Source organism: Ischnura elegans, chromosome 2 (genome assembly GCF_921293095.1).
Source record: "Ischnura elegans chromosome 2, ioIscEleg1.1, whole genome shotgun sequence".
Classification (NCBI taxonomy): Eukaryota; Metazoa; Arthropoda; class Insecta; order Odonata; family Coenagrionidae; genus Ischnura; species Ischnura elegans.
Window position 1 is genome coordinate 44,180,488 of NC_060247.1, and position 21,663 is coordinate 44,202,150.

A 21,663-nucleotide genomic window follows, 5' to 3' on the forward strand; every position below is an offset into this window, starting at 1 on the left:
TGCCATACATTGAATTGCAACATTAAGCACAATCTAGCTCACCACTAGTGTTAGCAGGAATCTATGGCAGTGGCCCCACTAAACTCTTTGCGTGATTACGCTACTCAAATAAAGGGTAATGGAAGCGGCCCATTACCGATCCGCAGCAATGGGAGTGAGAAATGTGGGGCACAGGAATACCGCCAGAGGGCAGCTGCAGCGACGAGCGTGAAATAAAACAAAGGAAATTAAACATTCACGCCTGGTGCAAGTTGAATGGAATCCATTATCCTGGGTATGTTTATCATAAAAAGTGGGCAATTGGTCGATCAATTTGATTGGTGGATTACCTGAAAGAGTTAATAGGGTATGTTTCATTACCACACTAATAGAGAAAACAGGGATTTAGAATTATAAGTTTTTAGTTTTTATTAGTTAGTCAGAATTATTAGCGCATATAATTAGTTTTTGTAACCCATAAATATTGATTCAGGCATGAAAGGAGAGCGCTGCATATTATCACATAGTTTTACATCGATTTTACATTTATAATGCGTTTTCAATTACATATTGTTAAAATAAAAGAATAATAATTTTACTGTAGTATAGGTATGTGCAGTTATTTATATTGACACAATGACTTCGATTGAACATAAAGTAAGCTAAATTTAACCAGAAAATTTCACTTAAGGTAATTTATATACAGCTTTATGACAAATAAGATGCAATTTCTGTTGCTGCGCCTGAAAACTTATTCTCATTGAATAATATTAGGAACTCCCTCGCAAATAAAAGTATTTCAATTTTAATAATATTGATATATTTATTAGTTTAAAATATATTCATGCATACATTCTTGGTCGAAGTTTCAAATTTCACATCGTAATACCGAGGTTTTGGTTTCTATGCTGGCTGCAGCTTTTAGTCACTGTGCAGCCTCCTATAGCAATGCTGTTTAATATCATTCTAGAATTGTGAGAAACACATCCAAGTTATCCACGAGAACATTAAATTATTGATATTTATACACAATATCTCTTCAATTTTGGAGGTGAAATAAGTTACTAATTATAACTTTGAAGGGGTAGAAAAATGAAATTGACTTTTTAATTCCTCATTAATGTTAATTTGCAATCTTCAAAGTGAATTTTAGTTAAATATTTCGCTGTCCCACTAATTTAAGTGGCACACGTTAAAAAGTGTTTAAAAAGGTACGATTAACAATTACCTTTCACAAAAATGTGCGATATTCTAAAAGGCTTACAAGAATCTACTGCTAGATTAGTTTTCAAGATAAAAAAATATTTGAATAGATTATGTTTCCATACGCTATACTAAGCCCTGAGGATAACCAAATAAATGAAAAATAAAATATTCTCATTGACCAGAAAATCATCCCGATTCAATATATTTGTCGATATGTAAACAAAACGGTCAAGAGCAATAGCAAATGGATTTATATCTTTTGAGGTGCAAAAGTATTAGCATAATTTATATTTATATTTTTACTCTGAGTATCCATTGTAATTCGCTACATTGGTGGATCAGCAAAGGGGCGCATGCCTTGAGGAACACGGTAGGGTGGAACCTTATCTCAGCGAGGGGAAAAATGCTGAGGGGTAGATTGAAGAGGGTAGTTTGGGCTGAAGTGAGGGGGTCGGTAGGGAAAAAAAGAATCGGAATGAAGGGGGCGGGGGGACATTAAAGAACTCGGAACAGGAAGGAGGGGGTCCAAGTCCAGAGAATCCGAGAGGAAATTTCGGGGGGGCGGGAGGGAGGAGGGGGATCTGAGGAGGTTAAACAGGGGGTGGGAGGGGTGAAATTGTCGTTTGTGCGGGTGGTGTAGAAGGAGTGATCGAGAGGAGTTTCTTTGGAGAATGGTCCACGATTTGTCGGCAAAGTACTTCAAAAAAGGGGTTGAAAGAAGAGGGAAGGGAAGAGGGGGAGGGTGGAATGAAAGAGAAGAACAAAGGGGGGAAAAATAAACTTTGCTGGATTTTTAGATTTAGGGGTAGACAATGAAAGAATGGTGGAATGAGCGAGGGAGGAGAGTACCGAGTAACACTAACTGAGATTCCTCATAATTTCTTTTTACGAACTTAAATCAGTTGAGTGCGCCAATTATGTTGTTGAAAAGGTGAAAAAAAACGATAATTACCTTTTAAATACCTCCATAATACAATTTTCAAATGTCCGATGTGAATTTTAGTTTATTATTTCACGGATTCACATATTAAAGCTGTACACGTTAAGCAGTGGTTAAAAAAGTACTTTTAACAATTTCTTTTCAAAAGAATGTGCAATATAAAGCACATTTCACATATTAAAGCTGAACACGTTAAGCAGTGGTTAAAAAAGTACTTTTAACAATTGCTTTTCAAAAAAATGTGCAATATAAATTTTTAAATTTGCGAGACTCTATTGTAAGGATAATTTTGAAATTAAAATTTATATGAATAGACTATGCCCACAATTCAAATAATATGCATCCATTTGAACTTTGAATCTCGGAAAAGAAGACTATGCGGATAGTTTTCTCACAAAATATTTTGCATTGACGGTTGTAGAATAATTTCCAAAGAAGTTACGATTACTTGCAGGAAAAACTAAGCAGAAAAAGTAGTATTTGGCAGTGTCTTTAGCGTAATTCTTTAAGCTTTGTCGTGATAGTAAGATAAAAAAAGCTAAGTTCTTAGTCTACCCTGATGATTGCATTCTAAACAAATTCCTCGGTCGAAATAAATTTAAGGATGGAATAACAAGCATTTTCTTTCACTTCTGCTTTCAAAGTAGAGGTTATATTTTTGAAAATACAAGGCAAACAAATGAAGATTACCGACAATGCATTCGCTACCGGTAACTCAACAACTTTTGCCCAGTTTCTCCGGCGAGGGAGCCAGGTGGGTAGGGAGAGAAAAGATGGATTCTTTTAAATGCCTTTGTCCCCTCTTCCCTATCTAAATACTTCCTCCGCTCACCCACCCCTTTCCAAATCCCCCTCTACTTGGCCCTAGCATCCCCTCGTGCCCGTCGTATTGCCCTGGCGGAGGCGACGCGAAGTCGTTATCCGAGGCAGTGCTATCAACGGAATGAGTTCCACCGTTGGGTTGCCGATGGCGGAGCGCAAGGTTTTAGCACCACGGCACAGTTAGCATGTACAGAATGCCCAGTGAGCGTACGCTATTCTCCCGAGTAATGTGCCAAAAGGTCGATTGAATCACCTCGTCGAACGAAATGTGCAATGGCTTGATGGTGGGGTATAGAAGCGGATCTAGTCATTTTTAATAATAATAGCTTTCAAGGAAAGTAATTACCAAGCGTTTCTTACCTAATTTTCCATCATGATATGACCTTGCGCGTTGTATTTCCCACTTTCATCAACTGCATTTTGTGAAGTAGCGTTGAATTTTTACCGAAACCAATCATTATTACTTCTTTATAAAAATAAAAGATCGTATCACTTTTCCACAAGAATTTGTAATGCGTTCCACGCGTTTCTGGTACAAAACCTTTCAGTTATAATTCCATTTCACGCCATGCTTTGTGGATAATTGTGGCCCTAATGGTAGATTTATTCATCATAATGGACCATTGTGAAAACAATTACGATGCTAAAATTGTCAAATCGCTCGGCATAGGCTAGTTTTTGACTTTTCAATGTAAAAAGGCAAAATATAATTTGTATTGAAATATAAGAAAATGCATGAGTTGAATGGCTAAACTTATAACACCTTGATAGGAAAGCTTTTCAGGGGGGGGTGAGGATAAAGGGAATTCATCGCTGAAAATGTCCCACGGGCATACAACTGCCTTCTGGATATTGCATGTTACTGCTTTTTTCAATAAAATTAAACGTTGAATTATATGCCTAAGTATTCACTTCTAAAATTTCGCACAATCTCTCTGTCGGTCTCTGAGCAGCAAGAGATACGACGCTTTGTAACCGCAATAAGACGCTAATGGCATTATGGTACACGATTTTTTTTAAAAACAGACGAGCTTTGCGGGAATGAGCAACTGGGGTAATTATAAAGGCATCCCTTAGCGCTGTAATCTCGCCAAATGCAACCCGGGCCGGCTCAATTATGATCTCATTTGCCAGGCGGCAACGTTAAACAATGAAATACTTCATCACATGCGCAGAATCCCCGCGAGATATGCGCGCTCAGGAGGGAGAGAGAAGGAGAGCAAAGTTTTCCGCGTTGAAGGTGAAGTTAACCCATCCCCGAGTGTCTCCTTTTTTCTTGGGCGGAAAATCCAGACGGGCGGCGATGCGAGCGCCAGACGCGACCGCCGCGAGAACCACGCGCGTAGGGATACACACAAACACATGACCGCGGTACATAAAGCGGACCGCGCACGCCGCCGCCGCGTTATCGTCCGCCGCGGACCAAGTTCACCTCCAGAGTTGGGTAATAAGTGCACTCGTTAGTATCAGGCTGGAGATCGCGGGGTCAAAAACGTGCTAAGGGCTTCAACTGCCTGCGATCAAGTACGGGAAAAGCTCCCACCCGCAGTTTTAATTGCGTTCGCCTGTACCCTTTCCTACTAGGATCCTTTACAACGAGACTGCTGTTTCTAGCGGGTTTTGGGGTGGGGATAGGTGTGTAATTAGGTACCATCGCAGAAATTCCACGTGAAAATTTGTTTCGTGCACTGAAGTCGTGAGTCAAGGATCAAGCAAACTTGGAAGGTAGAACTGTGCAATATCCACTCCCCCGAGGCGTGCGAAGTGCATTGTCTCGAAGATTCGAGGTTTTTATTTTGTGCTCAATGCTGCTTCAAGAACGACGAAGCGTTGCACATTGAGTTGGAACGTATATCATTTAGGTAAGACTTTGAGGAGTCGTAGTCAGAAACCTTAATTAATCACGGATTAAGGTACTCCAGTATTGTCGTGTCTGTGCTGCATATCTGATCTTCACTGCCTAAACAATATCATTTTTTTGCATACTACATACACCAGGGATGCATATACTATGCCTTTCAAAGGATGGTTTATCTACTTACTGACTTTTGCGCTTTCAGTCTAATTAGAGGACCATTTTAAACTTAACGTATATGAGGAATCTGATAAATTACCTTAAAAATTGCATCAGTATAATGCGTCCCATATTGAAGGTAGTTAAAAATTTTTGACGATACTGTATAATGATAACCTTTAAAGGTATTGGAAAGGCGATGGAACTCACGTAAAGCCATAATACTTCCCTGCATTTTTCCTCGATTTTCAACAATCATAAACGAAGGGAGTCGAACTATATCAGCGAAAATTAGAGTGAACATAACCCAGACGGCACAGAATCCTCTGTATCTAATTCGTATACAGATAGTACCCATTGACGAAAAGCGATGGGGCGATATTCAATGGATACTATGTGAATACGAATTAGATACGGAGGATTCTGTGCCGTCTGGGAAATCTGTGTTTCTATGTATAAAAATATTCCCTGCCTTCCCCGGAACGTTGTCTGAAGACTCCCTAAATTCATTTGCCCAAAACGTAACCTCTTACACCAGTGATCACCTTGAATTCGAAAAATAAATTTAAAAATAGTTCGACCCTAAATTTAACTGCATGTATATCAAAAACATCTACGAGAATAGAAATTGATTTGTCGAATAAAATAAAATGTAACTGGCTGAAGACATGAATATGATACTAATCCAATGTCACTAATTATACAATATATATATATCGATTGCTAGAATTAAAATTTTAAATAATTACAAGCCAAGCTATAAATGAAATACCGGAAGCGTTGCTCAAAACTATTTTCAAAAACCCAACCAAAGCTTCAGTTAGCCTAATCACGTATTAATATATTCACTTAACTACAGTTTCAGTTAAAACCTTGCTCTAATCTATTTTATTACTAACGATACTTGATAGTGATCCGAATGGCCTGAAGAATAAACCTTTGCAACACGTGTCAGTGTTTGGACTTAGGTGGCCACTGAGACGAACCTTCAAGTGGCGCATGTGGACGCGATGGCGATACGGAGTGTAAGTTAGCAATTGTTTTAGCATTAGGTAAGAAGACGTTGGTGAAGGGCTGTGGGAACAATGCAGACGTTTTCCTCTGCTTTGCTCCCTTTTTGCAATTCACGCGCTCTCTTCGCAGCAGGACGCTGAAAATCATTGCTCGCAAGGAAGTATTTTTCAACTATCGTCTCCCATACTGAAATTTAAGTTACAGTCCTCACACCCTAATGTTTTTAAAAAAGCGTAGGCTATGGTATACGTATTCTAACGAGATCCATAATATTTTATTGTTTTCCTTTTCAAAACAAAAGCACGAAGTACTGTCTGAAACTCAAAATGGGTCATTAAAAGTTCCAAATTAGCTAAAGTGTTTAGCTTCGCGTTTATATTACCTTACATATTTTGGAGAACCTTTTCAAGCAAAATCAAAGTATCAAAGTGTCGAAGGAGCAGCAATCATTTAGAGCAGGTAAGGGTTTAAATTGGACCATAATATAAATTCAGTTAACCAACTCATTTCTTTCATCCCTTGGAGAATAATTTTTGAATTAAAATATATTATTTCACGAATTTCTAGAAGTAAAAAGCATCTTAATCGCTATTTCAATTTGATCTCATCGAAGAGAATAAAAGTATGTTTCAGCTTTAATTTTAGTGTTTTACCAGTATATATATATGAGACTGCAGCATGAAGTTAATTTTTTAAACATATGCTTCCTCTATATGGTTATATTTTTCGTATTTACTAAGCCCAAGTGAGTGGGATTAATTGGTTAAAACCAATGTGCTATTGACGAAAATTCCTTTGGTGTTACAGTCATTGGCTCATTTATCTGAAATTAAGGTACTCTAATCCACCAGAGTTAAGTCGAAAACGCAAGTCTACCTTATATAATTACCTTGTATAATCTACCTTATATAATTAACATCTCGATATCTTTGGTATTCATACATATTCATCTTAATAAGACCGTTTCATGAGTCCCTACTCTAATGAAAGAACTACGACGTTCGATGGAGAAAATTGAATTATTTTAAAATTAATACTCATAATTAATGGAAAACTCGGTGTCAGATATCATTTAGTGCATTTTTGTCATGCGTGTCTCCTTTGAGGCAAAAAACGGCAATTAAATTTTCCAGCAATGGGGTGCGTCTCAGTTAAAACTAAGAAAAATAACCACAGTATTTATTCTCGCGATGTTGCCTGGTGTTTCATATTTTTATCACATTTTTATTCGTAAAAATGCACTTTCTCTTGCCTGTATTAATTATTTAAATAGTAATACTAGGTTTAATAAAAATTTGTGTAACTACAAAACATTTTATCCAATATTAAAAAAAACAAATCATCTTGAGATTATTTTTCATGCACAACTCTGAATAAATGATTTCAAGAGGATAATTCAACCTTTTTACTCAGTGGAAAGTTAAAATCAACAATAGAGGGATAAAATTAGGAAATCACATACGAAATTGGGGAGAAGAAAATTCGATAAAAACATCGAGTGCAAAAACTTTTGACTAACTGTGGGCAATCTCGGGAATGGAGCGCATCAATTAGAATGAAGGAGAAAGGGAGGCCATGAATATATATTGCCTCCAATTTACATCTTCAATGGCAAAAAATGGACATTGATATTTTAAGGCGATCGGGGTCGTTAAGAAATCAACTTAAGGGGACTCCGCCGACGGAATGGTTCAGAAGAAAAGGAAGGTTTGAGTGGAGGCGTGGAAAAGTTTTGAAGGAGACGAGGAGAGCCGAGGAGAATGGAATCGAAATGTCTTCCGCTCAGTGATGGAAAGAAAAAGTCCGAAAGAAAGTGAGCAGTGTTGGGGGTGAACGGAGAACCGAGGAGGCAAATGGTGAGATTTATTGGGCTAACGCTCAGATGGATGGAAGGCTGATTTATGTAGTGAGAGGATGGGAGGCTGTGGAAAGGTGAAATGTCTTCAGGGGATACAGTTAATGTGGTGGCGAGAAATCAAATTCAAAGTTTTTATCTACTCTCCCGGTCGGTAGGTCCGGGATGAAATTCCAGCGTTGATTTTTCAAAGATTGCCCAATTCCTGCTTGAGTGGCTTGTGGAGGAAACTTCAAGTACAGCCTTTTGTCCGTCCAATGGGACGTTTAACCTTGGTCTCGTCGGTGCCTTTCGTAAAAAGCAGCCTAATGCCGACCCCGGGTTTCTCCTTCCCTTATAGCACAAGTTGCCTCATATTTCGGTCGTATCCTCCAAATATCATACCATATAAAAATATCTTTATCTGCGTACACAGAAAATTAACTTGGAGTTGCATTGATAATTAATTAACGAAAGCAACCTACACCAATCACAGCTCAGACTGGGACGCTGGGTTTCTCTCAACCCTTCCCGATCTTCTCTTACAGAGCAAATAACCTAATTTTTCGGTCGCATTCTCCATTTACCATACCGTAACAAAATGTCTTAAACTGAGTTAACAAGGAAATAGCTTGGTGTAACATGGATAAATTTAACGAAGGTCACTTGCACCAATCAATTTCAGGCTGCCCTTCAATGAAGAAATCAATATTAGACACTGAAATGGAAACAATCGAACGCTGATTGCCGCTTCCTGGGTGAAGGTAAGAAACTTCGTATCGGGCCAACTTGAGTGCTCGAGAATAGTGCCCAATTAAATGCGAAGGAAGTAACACAACTGTGCGATTCTCTTCCTCAGATTATAGAATTTGGATGAGATTGTACAAAATATTTGAAGCTCAATCAGCAGTTTTTGCACCTCAAATTTCCTCACCCTGTAATTTTGCATTCACTTTCAGCCTTATGTCGGAAGTGTTTTTCTTTTCCTTCAGCACGATGAAGAGGGCTACCTTGTAGCCGAAATACGTATACGTCTGGTTCCTCGACCCTTTGCCGATCGTTGACCACGCTCTCTTTGGAGCTCTTTTTTTCTCCCGGAAGTGTGAAGCCATCAGTGGGTGAGTGAATGTGTTTGTGACTGGTTATTGAGTGCATGTGTTTCCGCAAACCACTGGTTATCCTTAGCAGGCCTTTCCTGTGAAGCTTCCCGATTTTTTTTGGAACAAGAAGCTTTAGTGGAGGTCCCTACAGCCCTCAAAAAGGATCTTGTTTTGTGTGTTTGTTCTGAGTGAATGTGTGAATGATTTTGGGCTATTCCAGTTGAGAGGCTTGGGTTTGGTCCCTGCGGTGAATCTCTCCCCTTCCCGCAGACCAACACAGTGTCAATTTTTACTTGCAAGGTGGACGAGCTGAGAGAATCATACGGCCATTTGAGTATCATCCTTTTCTACATGAGTTCAGTGACTTTAGAGGACTTTTGATGGTTTTTAAAAGTAACGATAGGTAATGCTACTTTGCGTACAATTATATAGAGCTAAGGGAAAGTTTAAATGCCCTCACTTAATGATCACGCTTATCCCAGGTTATACCGCTTGCAGTTGCTATTAACCAGCAGATGCTTTCAAAAAATGATCATTTGTTAAGACACTCCGAGTTGACTGAAGTTAATTTGCTGCAAGCACGGCGTAGGAATAAACTGCTGTTGAAGAGTAAAGAGAAAATAAGTATGAGGAGAAAAATAGCAATGAAGGAGGCAGTGAAGATGGCCGATTTGTTTCCCTTCGGACATAAAAAAATAGAAAAGAAGTTAGAATGGTCGAGGGTAGAAGGAGGGTGGCGGAAAGATATTGGGGTGATGTAGGGCGGATAAATACGACTTTTAATGGGGAGGTGAGAGAGAATTAATGAAGCACGGAAAAGGGACATTGGGGGGAGGGGGTGAGAAGAGCAAGGGGCACTGTGGAAAGGGAACAAGGGGAAGTTGAAGATAAGGATGGAGGAGTTGAAAGGGAATGCGAAGGGGTAGAAGTGCAGGTAGGTGGAACACAAAGGCCCGATTGATTGAATCCCTGGTGACAAAAAAGCTTGGCAGAATGAGGGAAGGAATCCGAGAATTTTTTTTTGCAATCTGTGAAGTAATGAAAAATTACGCGAGGGCAGGGATATAAAATGAGTGCATTAAGAATGAAATCGGTTGGAACACGGGGAAGGATTTATAAAAAGAAGGTGGGATTGGAAGGGAAGAAGGATTGCAGTTAAACTAATGGGGAAAGAGACAAATATAATGCCTCGCTTGGATTACGATTGAAAGAAAATAAATTCCCCAAGGCCGTACACTTTGGTGGGCAAGGTGGGGGGTGAGAACTTACAAGCTGACAAGGGGTGTAACACACGGAAAAAAGCTAACACACTATGAAGCAAAGCAAACGCGCTACTCACTCACGCACCTTGCAGATTTTCTCCATGGAACAAATGTCCGCGTAGGACACACGCACTCACACAGGTTTGTGAAGCTCTCGTTTACGACAGTGACCCACTCACACACAAGAAATAGACAAAATTATAAAATAAGGAAAAACACGCTCACACCAACGCACCTCACGGATTTGCTCCAAGGAACAAATGTCCACGTAGGACACACGCACTCACTCACACAGGTTTGTGAAGCTCTCGCTTACGAAAGTGACCCACTCACATAGACTTATATGGATTACGATTGTTTCAGCGATCGTAGGAACTATCGTGCATTCACACAACGACGGTGCCATCTGTGCTATAATCTACTGCTGAAATCTAAAGTGAACGAGAAATTGACAGCAAAGCTGGTGAGGTTAGTAGGGATATGATAGTACTGTTTTCAACGTGTGTTTAATGCATACTTCTTCTTCCACCCATATTCTTCCTTTGTGGGACAACTCTGTGAAAAGAAGCGATGAGAGCTTCACAAACTTTTCGTCTCTTTCTTGTCTCCTCCTCACCCGGTTTCGCAGCGCCTAACCATCGTAAAGTGGCAACGTCCGGAACTACGTGTACTATTGTCCGGACATGCATTCACACCACTAGTTCTGCCAACTATCATAAGGACGAACTGGAACAATCGTATTATGAACGAGGCATATGTAGATGTGGGTGAATTGCGCTACTGGTTGATTAATCGGAAAAGTCGATCATTAGTGGTTGGTTAGGGATGAATTTCGTCGAAAAAAAATGAATGACGATGAATCTCATGACCGTCGACAGCAATGACACCACACACATTCAGCGAACAGTTATCGTAGCATGGGTGAGTCGAAGGGGATTTTGTATTCAATTATTGAAATAAAATCGCCGATAAAAATGCTGAAATAAAAATTGTAACAATTTACGACAAAAAACTGGCACTTGAATTACGATTTGGTGCTCAATTTTATCCCTCGCATGCATAGGACTTGCCTCGAATTTACTTTTATCAAGTCAGATTACCACGCAAAAGCTACAGTAGACTACCAAATTATGCACCTACGGCTTTCTCTTTTTCATAGGGAAATCATTCCTTTCTGTAAAACCATTCGATTATGGTTTCGCTAGTAGTGGCCCACGCCGCCCTAATGACGGCGTTGGGATTTCCCCATCCTTCCCCTGGAGGCGTCGGCGGGCTCTCATCGCGGCGGCGCCTCCTACCTTTTTCATTTCCCAGTCAATCCCCTCCTGAGGTGTGCGGGCGTAAAAGTCTCTCTGCCTTGGAGCGTAACCTATGCGGTCCCACCCTGGGTCCCATTTCGATGTCAAATATTCCATTGCGCACCGATCTTGGGGACTCATTAATCATCGAGAGACTTTTATTTTTGAAAGACATTGAAAGTAAACACTCATCTTATTATCTCGTAGACTAACACTATAGACGGTTAGTTAAAATTATTACCTTATCCCGTGATGGATACAAAAAGAATCAAAGTCGAAAGTTTTTGACTTTTTTTGGTTTGAGCTAATACAGTGTTAACTTAATAGCAACAGAATATGCCAAATTATATGTAGTTTGGGATCCAGGGCGGGCTCTTGGGGATACACTCTTGAGGTCCGGGATCAAGTTCTGAAGAATTATTCGCTCAGTCACCTCAGAAGGGTGGAGGACAGAGGAAGGAAATAGGCAAAGGAGGCTCGCAGCGATGAGAGCCCGACGTCATCAGAGTAAGGATAGAGATGGAAGGGAGATGTTAGCTACCATTAGCGATACCAATTTTGCTTTTCATGCAGAAACGGAAGAATTCCATTGCTTAGAGCTCATTGTTATTTTAACTGAATATCGAGAGTAGTTAATCGATATAATTGATATCTTTCAATGGTCCTACTCGAAATATTAGAATAATTTTTTTTTCGCCGATAAGTCGCGATTGAATTCGACCATCGCGTATGTCTAGAGAAAGGAAATAAAATAGAGTGGAATAAATTATAAATTCACCGTTCTTGGACGTCTCTGTCTAAGAACACACAACAAAGTACATGTATATTGATTTTTTTAAATGTCGGATGGAATACTACTTCGCAACCTGTCCCCGGCAACATAGAAAGATTTTTGTAGTATGTAGTCCTGTAGTCCTGTGTAGAGGAGGAATAAAATAATCTGGAGTCATTGGGGTGGTAACATATGCCAACAGACAGCTAAGATACCCTGGTAAAACTAAGGCAAGCCCCACTATATTTCCAGGTGCGACATAAGCGATAAATTAAGAGAGGTATTTAGCCAAACGGATAGATTTGAGAATTCTTTTTTCCCTGAACCACAAAGGACTTTAATGAATGCTAATAATAATATCGTTAGAGCATTTCCTTTTATGTGTAAACGGCTGATATACTATCACCCCCTTCCACACGCTTCTATAGACGGCTTGCGGGGTAGTGTACATGCAGATGTAGATTTACGGTAGTGGGAGATGGATTATTATATGCTATAGTTAATACTATTCCGCAATCTGGCCCCGGCAACTCAGAAAGGTTTTTGGTAAGTAGTATTCCTGCGTAAAGGAAGAATCAAATAATCAGGAGACATTCGGGTGGTAACATCAGCCAAAGAAAGGCTGACGTAGTGGGAGAAGGATAATCAGAAAGGGTGGGAAAACGGCCCTAGTTTTGAGAAGGGGGGTGAGAAGGCACTGGGGATGTAATTAGTCAATTAAAAGCATTTTTCCAGCAAGCCAGAGAATAGGATTCCCTGGGATTGTTTTCTCGTCAAGTAGGTGGAGGTAAAGCGGAAAAGAAGTCTCCCTATTCATGGCGGTGCTTATCGGGCCGTGATTTTTATTTAATAAAGAGTCGTAGAAATATTTTAAGGCTCGCTAATGGTGCTTTAGCGTGGCGAGTTAATTTTTTTATTTTTACTCCCTTCTTCCCCCTGGTGTTTACATTTTTTTCGCTTAATTTTCGGTGCGGACGAGCGTAGAATCTGGGGTAAATCGATGGAAGTCCCGAGAGCTGTTCATAATTAAATATCGAGAATGGGATTATCCCTTGATTCCATTTTTTGTCGAATTGGTAGGTATTTCATCGCAGTTGCATTGACTTTTTTATGGTGGCAGAATGGGGGATTATGCAGACGGTGCAACCGTGGTAATTACTGCATGTGAGAGTCCATCGCCCTCTTGAAATCCATGCGATTAAAGAACGGTAAGAATTTATTATAATGGAGTATTTTACCATAAACGAATAAGTATATTAAGCATTAGTTATCAAAACAAATTTTAATTTAATATTAAACTATTATTATTCTTCGTAAATGTTCGATAAATATTGATATATTAATAGATTTTGGTGTTGAAAATTCGATTCCATTTTCATTATTCCTTTCGTAACAAATCTCGTTGTAAAATGGGATAATGGAATTTGGATTCGGTATCATAAATACATTCTGACACAGAAACTACAAATTAATTCAAATTATACTATTGTATATTTATCTGAAATTGGTTTTGAAACCAAAAATGAGATCCAATGCGTAGGAGTAACTATTACTGCTGAAGTCGCAATAAATTTTCTAGCGCAATTTCATCAGGAGAAATATTGAATGAAAAATACTGCACAGTTTGTAGCGGACATATTTGTAAAATATAGGGAGAATGTGTAATTGATTGGAAGTTAAATAAGACCGACTCTTATCATTTTATACCTATGTAAAGAAGAAGGTTCAGGCGAAAATGTTTGAATATTCAGTGTGCAGCGATTACTAGGAGCGGGAGAGACATCATATTTTCCTCGAGCGGGCGCGCCTGATGTTTTTACACGACCGGGCGTGTGGCGTGCATTGTCCACGATGAATGCATTTATGTGATAACTCTCGATATTTGTTAAAATTTATCATTATTCGAAGAGGTTTTTTCAAGCTTGTACATTTATAGGTGATTCAGATATAAAGGTACGCAGGTGGTACAGCTGGTTGTGCGGCGTATTTTATACGCCACGTGTGTCGGGTTCCTCTTGTCGGTCTAAAAAAAATTTGCTGCAATACTTTTTGCTTTAAAAACTTACGCAAAACATGACATTGTAAGAATACTCGAAGCCATTCAAGAAAAGCGAAACACGAGGAAAACGGCCGGTCGCGCGGCGTACTTTGTTACCCACGGGTGTCAGTTCCTCTTGCCGATCTAAAAATAAGTTAGCTACAATACTTAGAGATTTGAAAACACGCACTATGGGCAGTCAAAGTACATTGAAAGAATACATGTGGCCATTCTAAACCAGAACGTACGTACAATGCTGAAATCCTAGGTTTTCGAAGATTGGCGTACTAAATACGCCAGCGCGCTCGCTCGAGGGTTAAATTAATCATCATAACGATCCGATTCCAGAAAAATGTCGAGGGTTCATTTAAGGCCCTTAAAGGACCAAAACGGTTATCCCATAAGAAAAGAATAAGTATAAATGCGAAGGATTCTTAATTTGCTCATTTTAAGTACTCAGAATAGACATATCGGATTGTAAATTAAACCGTTATAAGGTAGATAGAGCAAATCTTCAATTCGATTTTTCATTCGATTGTCGTCTACGATGGTAGTTTTGTAAATAACAATTTTAATAATAAAGTGACTCCTTTTTCCATAAATAGCTCATTAAACAGATAACCCAAACATTGTATTTTTGAAAGGGGACTTCGGGCATATTTGTTGTCAACTACCGATAAGCAAACATAGGAGTCACTGATCTTTGGTCAGGGAAACTGATACTATGATAGCCGGTACTTGCTTACATGTAAATATAAACAAGAAATTGCATATTCGCGATTAGCCCTGCGTGATTATCTAAGATAAAAATTGGAGGAACAAGGTGAGTGGATTTATATAATATCTTTACTGAATTTTTCATGACTTTATTGAATTGGATATGAGCATATGAAACTATAATAAATTTAAGAAAAACTTGATCAAAACTTGATTTAGTCATCATGAAAAAGAGGAAGTTTTACGCCGCAAAAGCTGTTATAATCATAGACAATAATATGAAGGATAAGTTTTTTATGAAACCTCAAATTAAATGATCACTCATGAGAAAAAAATGATTCGGCGCGAATCTTTGAAATTTTCATTACTTTGTCTTTCGAAAGTAGAGAATCAGGGCTTTTGAGTGAAGGCACTAACCAATAAGTTAATTGTGAAAGTTGGCTTTTTTGCCCATAAAAACAGAGACGGATTGGATGGAGGGAGAAAGAAGGACGGAAGGAGATACGCAATGTTTGCTTATCATTCCAAGATTAGGAATTACGATATGGAAAATAATTGCTAAAATAGCAAGTAACTTGTGTATTGACTCCCCAGATGACAAAACTGGATATGAATGAACTGATTGAATAAGGAAAGGAAGAAGAGAAAAAACCTAACTTTTGCCTCGATGGCACTGGTAAAAAGGAAAATAGTTTGGACATTTTGACGGGGAATACATTGCCCAAATCATACGATTGTCAAAATACCTCCAAAGATAGCAAAAGAGAGAGCAGAATAAGGTGGCCACAGAAAATTATAATTGCAGTTGAAACAAAGTTATGTGATGACAATGTTCGGCATTGCTAAAAATATTTTTCTTCATCGTGAATGGGTATCAATTAGGATAGAATATAGAACCAGGATTTAAAATGAAAAATACTATGTGAGGTTCATGAAAAAATTCAATTTCATCCATTTTCCCATCTTCAGGAAAAATATTTTGAGAGGTGGGATTAATTACGAAACTGTGGCAAAAATCAGATGAAGAGTTTCAAAATGTCAAGAATCATTATGTTGACAAAAAAGCATGGGCTGCTCTCAAAATTTTCTCTCGAATGCTGTAGAAAAATATAAAATGAATTGTACCAGCATTTTTAAAGTAATATTTGCGTGTGCTTCATCACGAACTTGTGAACAAAATGATGGTGGAAACGGGACGCAGAAGGATAAATATAGCTTCGTAGGTAGGGTTAAGTCACGTTCGCATAAACGTAACTTGGCGTAACTTAACTTACCATAATCCACACAGTGAATCACGCATTCCTTAAATCATATCACAAACCGCGCGTCAACCTCAAAAATGCATCCAAGTCGACTAAGTTGTCGTTTTTATATTTCTTGATGAAGGAAAGCATCTTCCTTACCATGCGTCAATGCCCCGAGAAATTTGAACTCTTATTCACTTATGACTGCCCTGAGACAATTTACGCCATTTTAAGTAATTAATGCGAACATAAAGACGTTCTAATGAGATTTTTATTTCATAGATATGCCAAGGTACGTCAATTTTAGTTGGAAAAAAATTGAAACAGCTAGTTAACATGAAGTTGAATGCTAGAGGAGAGTGCTTTAGATTCACAACAACTTGAAGTGTTGTAACTCGACTTGGGATCGTCATTAGTTGAGAAGATGAAATATCTCTTGACAATAGTCAGCAGCTAGGAAAGTAATAATGCAATCGACAGCGGTTTGAATTTTTCAAAGGTCTCTTAAATCTATTGCACAATTGATATCCGCTCTGAACTTTGATTGATAGTATATTTCATTCATTTACGGGAGCTATGGAGTCAAATTAAGCAAAGTTAAGCTATTGTGGACGGAGGTTCATGTCTCTGGAAGAAGCAAAGCATCTTCCTTGCCACTGGTCAATGCCTAGAGAAATTTGAGCCCTTCTGAACTCTTTCAGTCAACGTACCCATTAAAATGGTTATGACTTTTAGGGGATTTAAAACCCCCTATGTGCATACTTGTCATTGACTACAGGCATAAACCATACAATTTATTTCGCAAAAAGTAGCCAATCTTTTTTAAAAAAAGCTCATGACACCTTAATGAAGGTTAATTCTGATATTAATAAGAATATTTTCTATCAACGTAGAGAAAAATATCTAACTGAAAAGGTTAACTCAATGACTATCATTAGTCGAGCCAGGGCATTTTGAGCTACTGAAAAACAACAGACGTCATTGTGAGTTTTTTCCCCCATAGCTACGCAAAGTTAAGTCAAGTTGCTGTTGCGAATAGGCGTAAGGGGGGGTACAGGGTGTAGAAGGAAAGAGGTTGAGTGGACTGGAATGGTGTGAGGAGATCAAAGAGGAATGAGGGCCTTGGGTCTCTCCTTTATTTCTCTCCAGCGCTACAGTAGGTATCGCAAAATTCTCGTCACGTGTTTGAAAAGGAAGAAAGGCACGGAGTGGGCCAGGGACGGAGTTTCTGTGTCGCACGAAAGGTCCGTGTTTTTATCTTAAGGGTTGCCGCGCAGGAGATGATTGAATTATGCGGGGGACGGTGGATGAAATTGGTAAACTCCGCGATGCCCATAAACAAACCCGACCACTCGCGAATCATTGTTGTGTTAAATCGTCAGTTTGCGCTTATTATACGCGCGAAAGGCAATGGAGGAGGAAAAACTCCTGGAGTATCATTACGAGTGTCGCATACTGTGGTGATATCGCGATAATCGTTTGGTTCACCGTCATGAACCGAATATTATTTTCACACAAAGACTGATATTTCGGGAGATTCATGCAAAATCCTTGAATCGTCCTTTTCTTTAACCTTCAAGGGGTACGAATTTTTCAATCGAAATGCGTAATGTACTATCTAATGGGGGGAGTAATTGCATATAAGGTCCTAGCTCATAAATGTGTAAACGTACCGGGCAACAATCTCATCCGTGGATATCTATTAGAGGTAAATACGGTTTTAATTTCCTTTTCGGGAAGAGTAAATGAAACTCCAATATGAAATAATTAAGTTATCTGTGGTTATATGACTTAATTCTTGGAAATAGGAACTATGCTTCCACCAAGAAAAGGCTGTCAGTGAGTTAGGTGTTTTGTATAAATATATTTAGTCTTCCAGTGATTATTATTCAAAGGTATTACCAAATATGATAAAAACATTTATAAAATGAATAAAAATCTGTCAATAACTGTCGCAATTAGCAATGCAGAGATGAAATTAAAGCAATAGAGATCAAAGAGCAAAACGGATTAAATGAATTAAATAGGACCAAAACCAAGTTTTTTAAATCAATTGTCTAGAACTATTTGCTGTGTGAAACAATGGCATGCGACGAAAAGGGAGTGGCTACAGCCTTGAGCAATATATTTGTCTCGATCAGCCGAGAAAATAAATTGCTACGAGAAAAGGGCCAGTAGGTAATGATAACGGCAATGAAGCACATTAATGATGAATATAAAGTTATTCTAGAGAAATTGAGTCCTTTAATTGCCCCTCCTGCCTGGCCTAAGCACTTAATTCCACAATGGCTCTCTTTCATTTCAAAATCTTGGATTTTTGACAACTTTTTCCACTTGAGATAGTACTAAGTTGCGAGGAAACTAAGAGCCCATTAAAATAATGTTGCGAAGAGGGAAATATCCCGGGCACAATGGCTCCTCGTAAATGAGCTAAAAACAGCGGTTAGCTCGGAAAAGGCTCTGTCTTTTTCAGCGGAGAAGTTTTAAGAGTGCCTTTTGACGTCGAGGAAGAGTTTATATCCAGAGAGCAGCATTCATCTTTCACCATCGCCTCGTTCTTTCGTCTCTAAGTTCTCAAATTTTAGTGACTTAGGGGAATATCTTCTCTTTCCGAGCTGGGAAGCGTGAAGTAATACGGCTGAGGTCACTACTTTATGGCGAAGAGATAAAAAGCTACGCGAAGTCTTTGTCGTATTCGGCGGTTGTCTCAAAGGTTTCAAGTGGATGTTATGAGAAAAACAATGAAAACCCATTCAATGTGGCTGTCCTCTAAACTGGGATGCAGTATGCAGCAGGGAGAGGATTTATTTTTATTTTTACGAGGGAAATGTGTGAAAGGAAATAGGCCTCTCTCTAAAGGGAGACTCATCGGTATTCCCTTTCATTGGAGGTGGAGCACGGGGTTAACGGATTTGCTAAAACCCTTGGAGTAGAGCGTCTTTTGAAGGAGACTCGTAAGGGGAGCATGCGAGTGGCCAATCGTTAAACACAGCTAATGAGTGTATCGGTCTCGATCTGTTAGGTTTTCTCGTCGAAGAGAGAGAGAGGCCGGTTTACTGCAAACCTTACTCAAACTCATTCTCATCGACAGGTTTCACGTCTGGTCACTAAAGAACAAAGGAAACCAGCCATTTAAAATTTAGATCGCAGCTCTTTATTCTTCTCTTTACAAACGGTTTGCTTCCCCGAAAACCTCTTTCGTCTGGAATTGTTCTACTTTCAAACTAGTCTACGTTTCCCGGCAGTGGCGCAGCGAGGGGAGGTTTTGGGGGGTAAAACCCCCCACAGAGCTCAGAGAAATTTTTAAGTCTAATCCATTTTACTTATTTGGATCAGTGTTGCTTATAGAATAGTGTTAGGATCTATCAAATATCCCCCAGAAAACCGTAAAACTCGCCATTTTGAACGATTATTCTAAAAATATTTTTCGAGGAGGGCACCATCAACTCCTGATTACCCTGTTGGGTATGCAATACCCCCTTACAAGTAAGTACAAGTTGCCATAAAACCCCCCCTAGCCTTAATTCCTAGCTGCGCCCCTGTTTCTATGGGAGGTTTCAAATGAACTCAATTTAAAATTATACTCATTGCAACATCTCCCCTATCATATATAAGTCAGAGAATAGTGTGTTCACACGGTTTTATGATTCCGACTTTTCTGGCGTTTAGCAAGTTTCCGTTAACTATTGTGGTCTCAAAATATATTTTGGAAAACACGGCTTAAATGACAGAAATTATCTTAATCACTACACATAAATAATGCCTTCTCAGAATTTGGAAGTTTCTGAAACTAAAAAATGAGATTAACATTACTTTTACGGTGAATTTTCCTTAGATAGAGTTTTAAAATGGATGAACCGGTATCTAGAGAAATGGACTCTTTGTAATTTATTCATAAAATTAACGTCACTGTAATAAATACATTGACGTCTTTCTTGAGAACAAGGAAAGACTTACATCACATATATAGCATCCCACTAGCGTTGAATTTCCCTTAAAGCAATTCCTTTGAAATTGCTGATACATAATTGGGTTTTTAGTTTAATCATTGATAGCGTTGATGGAGACAAGTGCATAAAACTTTCAATTAAAATACAAAGATGTATACAGTAGAGTTTCTGGTAATGATAGGAACAGGATACGAGCACAAAGAAATAATCTCAATCTAATTAACGAGTTTTTAAAGAACTAGAACGAACTCTTTTTATAAAGGCATTGTATACTCCTTGCTACAGCAGAATAATAGCCAAGCTGCTTCGGAGACTGCTGGAGAATTTCCTCCCAGATTCCTAGCATTAAGGATTTTGTCTAGAGTTCAGACTTTGAGTCAGCACAAAATATCTATTCGCGTGGGAAACGAAGGTTTTAATTTAACGTTATTTTACCTCCAGAATGATGGAAAGCTTATGAGTACGTGACTTCATTAACTCGAGTCGTTCTTTAAGGCTCAAACAGGGTACAAAACAGTTCTTAAAATGCAGTAGATGCCGATGTGATTTTGTTATTCTTTTCAAGACGTCCTTTTCCCAGAGAGAGAGAGAGAGAAAGAGAGGCTCGCCCGAGTCGGAGCGCCCTGAGAAGTACCCACTTGTACTGCTCATTAGCATCGCGTATCACGTCTGTTACGGGCGGAGTGAGAGAGAGAGAGAAAGGAAGAGGGATAGAGAGAGAGGGTTTGGGGGAGTAGGTAGGCGGGCATAAGCCCGTAAGCTTTCTCTCTCTATCTCTGCTTCTCTCACTCTCCTCCACCGAGTCGCACTAATTTTAATCACGCTCGCGCAACGAGCGGCCCTCACAGATCTCTCCCCTCTCCTCCTAGGCACCCAAGACTTCCTGTACGTATCTCTCCCGTAGTTCCTTACGAGGAACCAATTCTCCAGACGTTTCTCTGTGAAACCGCTCACGAATTGCACTCTACTCGTTCTACAAAACCCCATTGTGTTCTTGTGTTACTTAAGAACATCCCCATATTATCATGGCACATGAAGAACTCGCCTCGTCTGTTTTCGTTCGTTTTTTCCACACTTAAAATATTCCTGGATTCTGCTGTGCACAAAAAGGAGCAGGTGTTAGAGAAAATAAATTCATTCAATTGAGTCTCTACGAATTATTCTCGTTATAAGTGAGTATGTATGAGAAAAAATTATTTTTCTTTCCAGCTTCTGTGTGGGTGGAATTAATCCCTCGCCATTTAAACCTGTGATTGCGGGTTCGAGTCCCACCAGGGTTGAAAGCTTAGGCCTCTAGGTTGTACATGTGCATATGAAATACTAAGTAATTACCTTCAGCGGTAGATTTAAGGCTATGATTTAAAACCGTAATTATTATTAAACTCATTCATACTTGTAGGTACATCGAAATAATAACTTTAAATCCTTAGAATTAGCTAACCTATCTCCATTACATTTGATTATAACCAACCT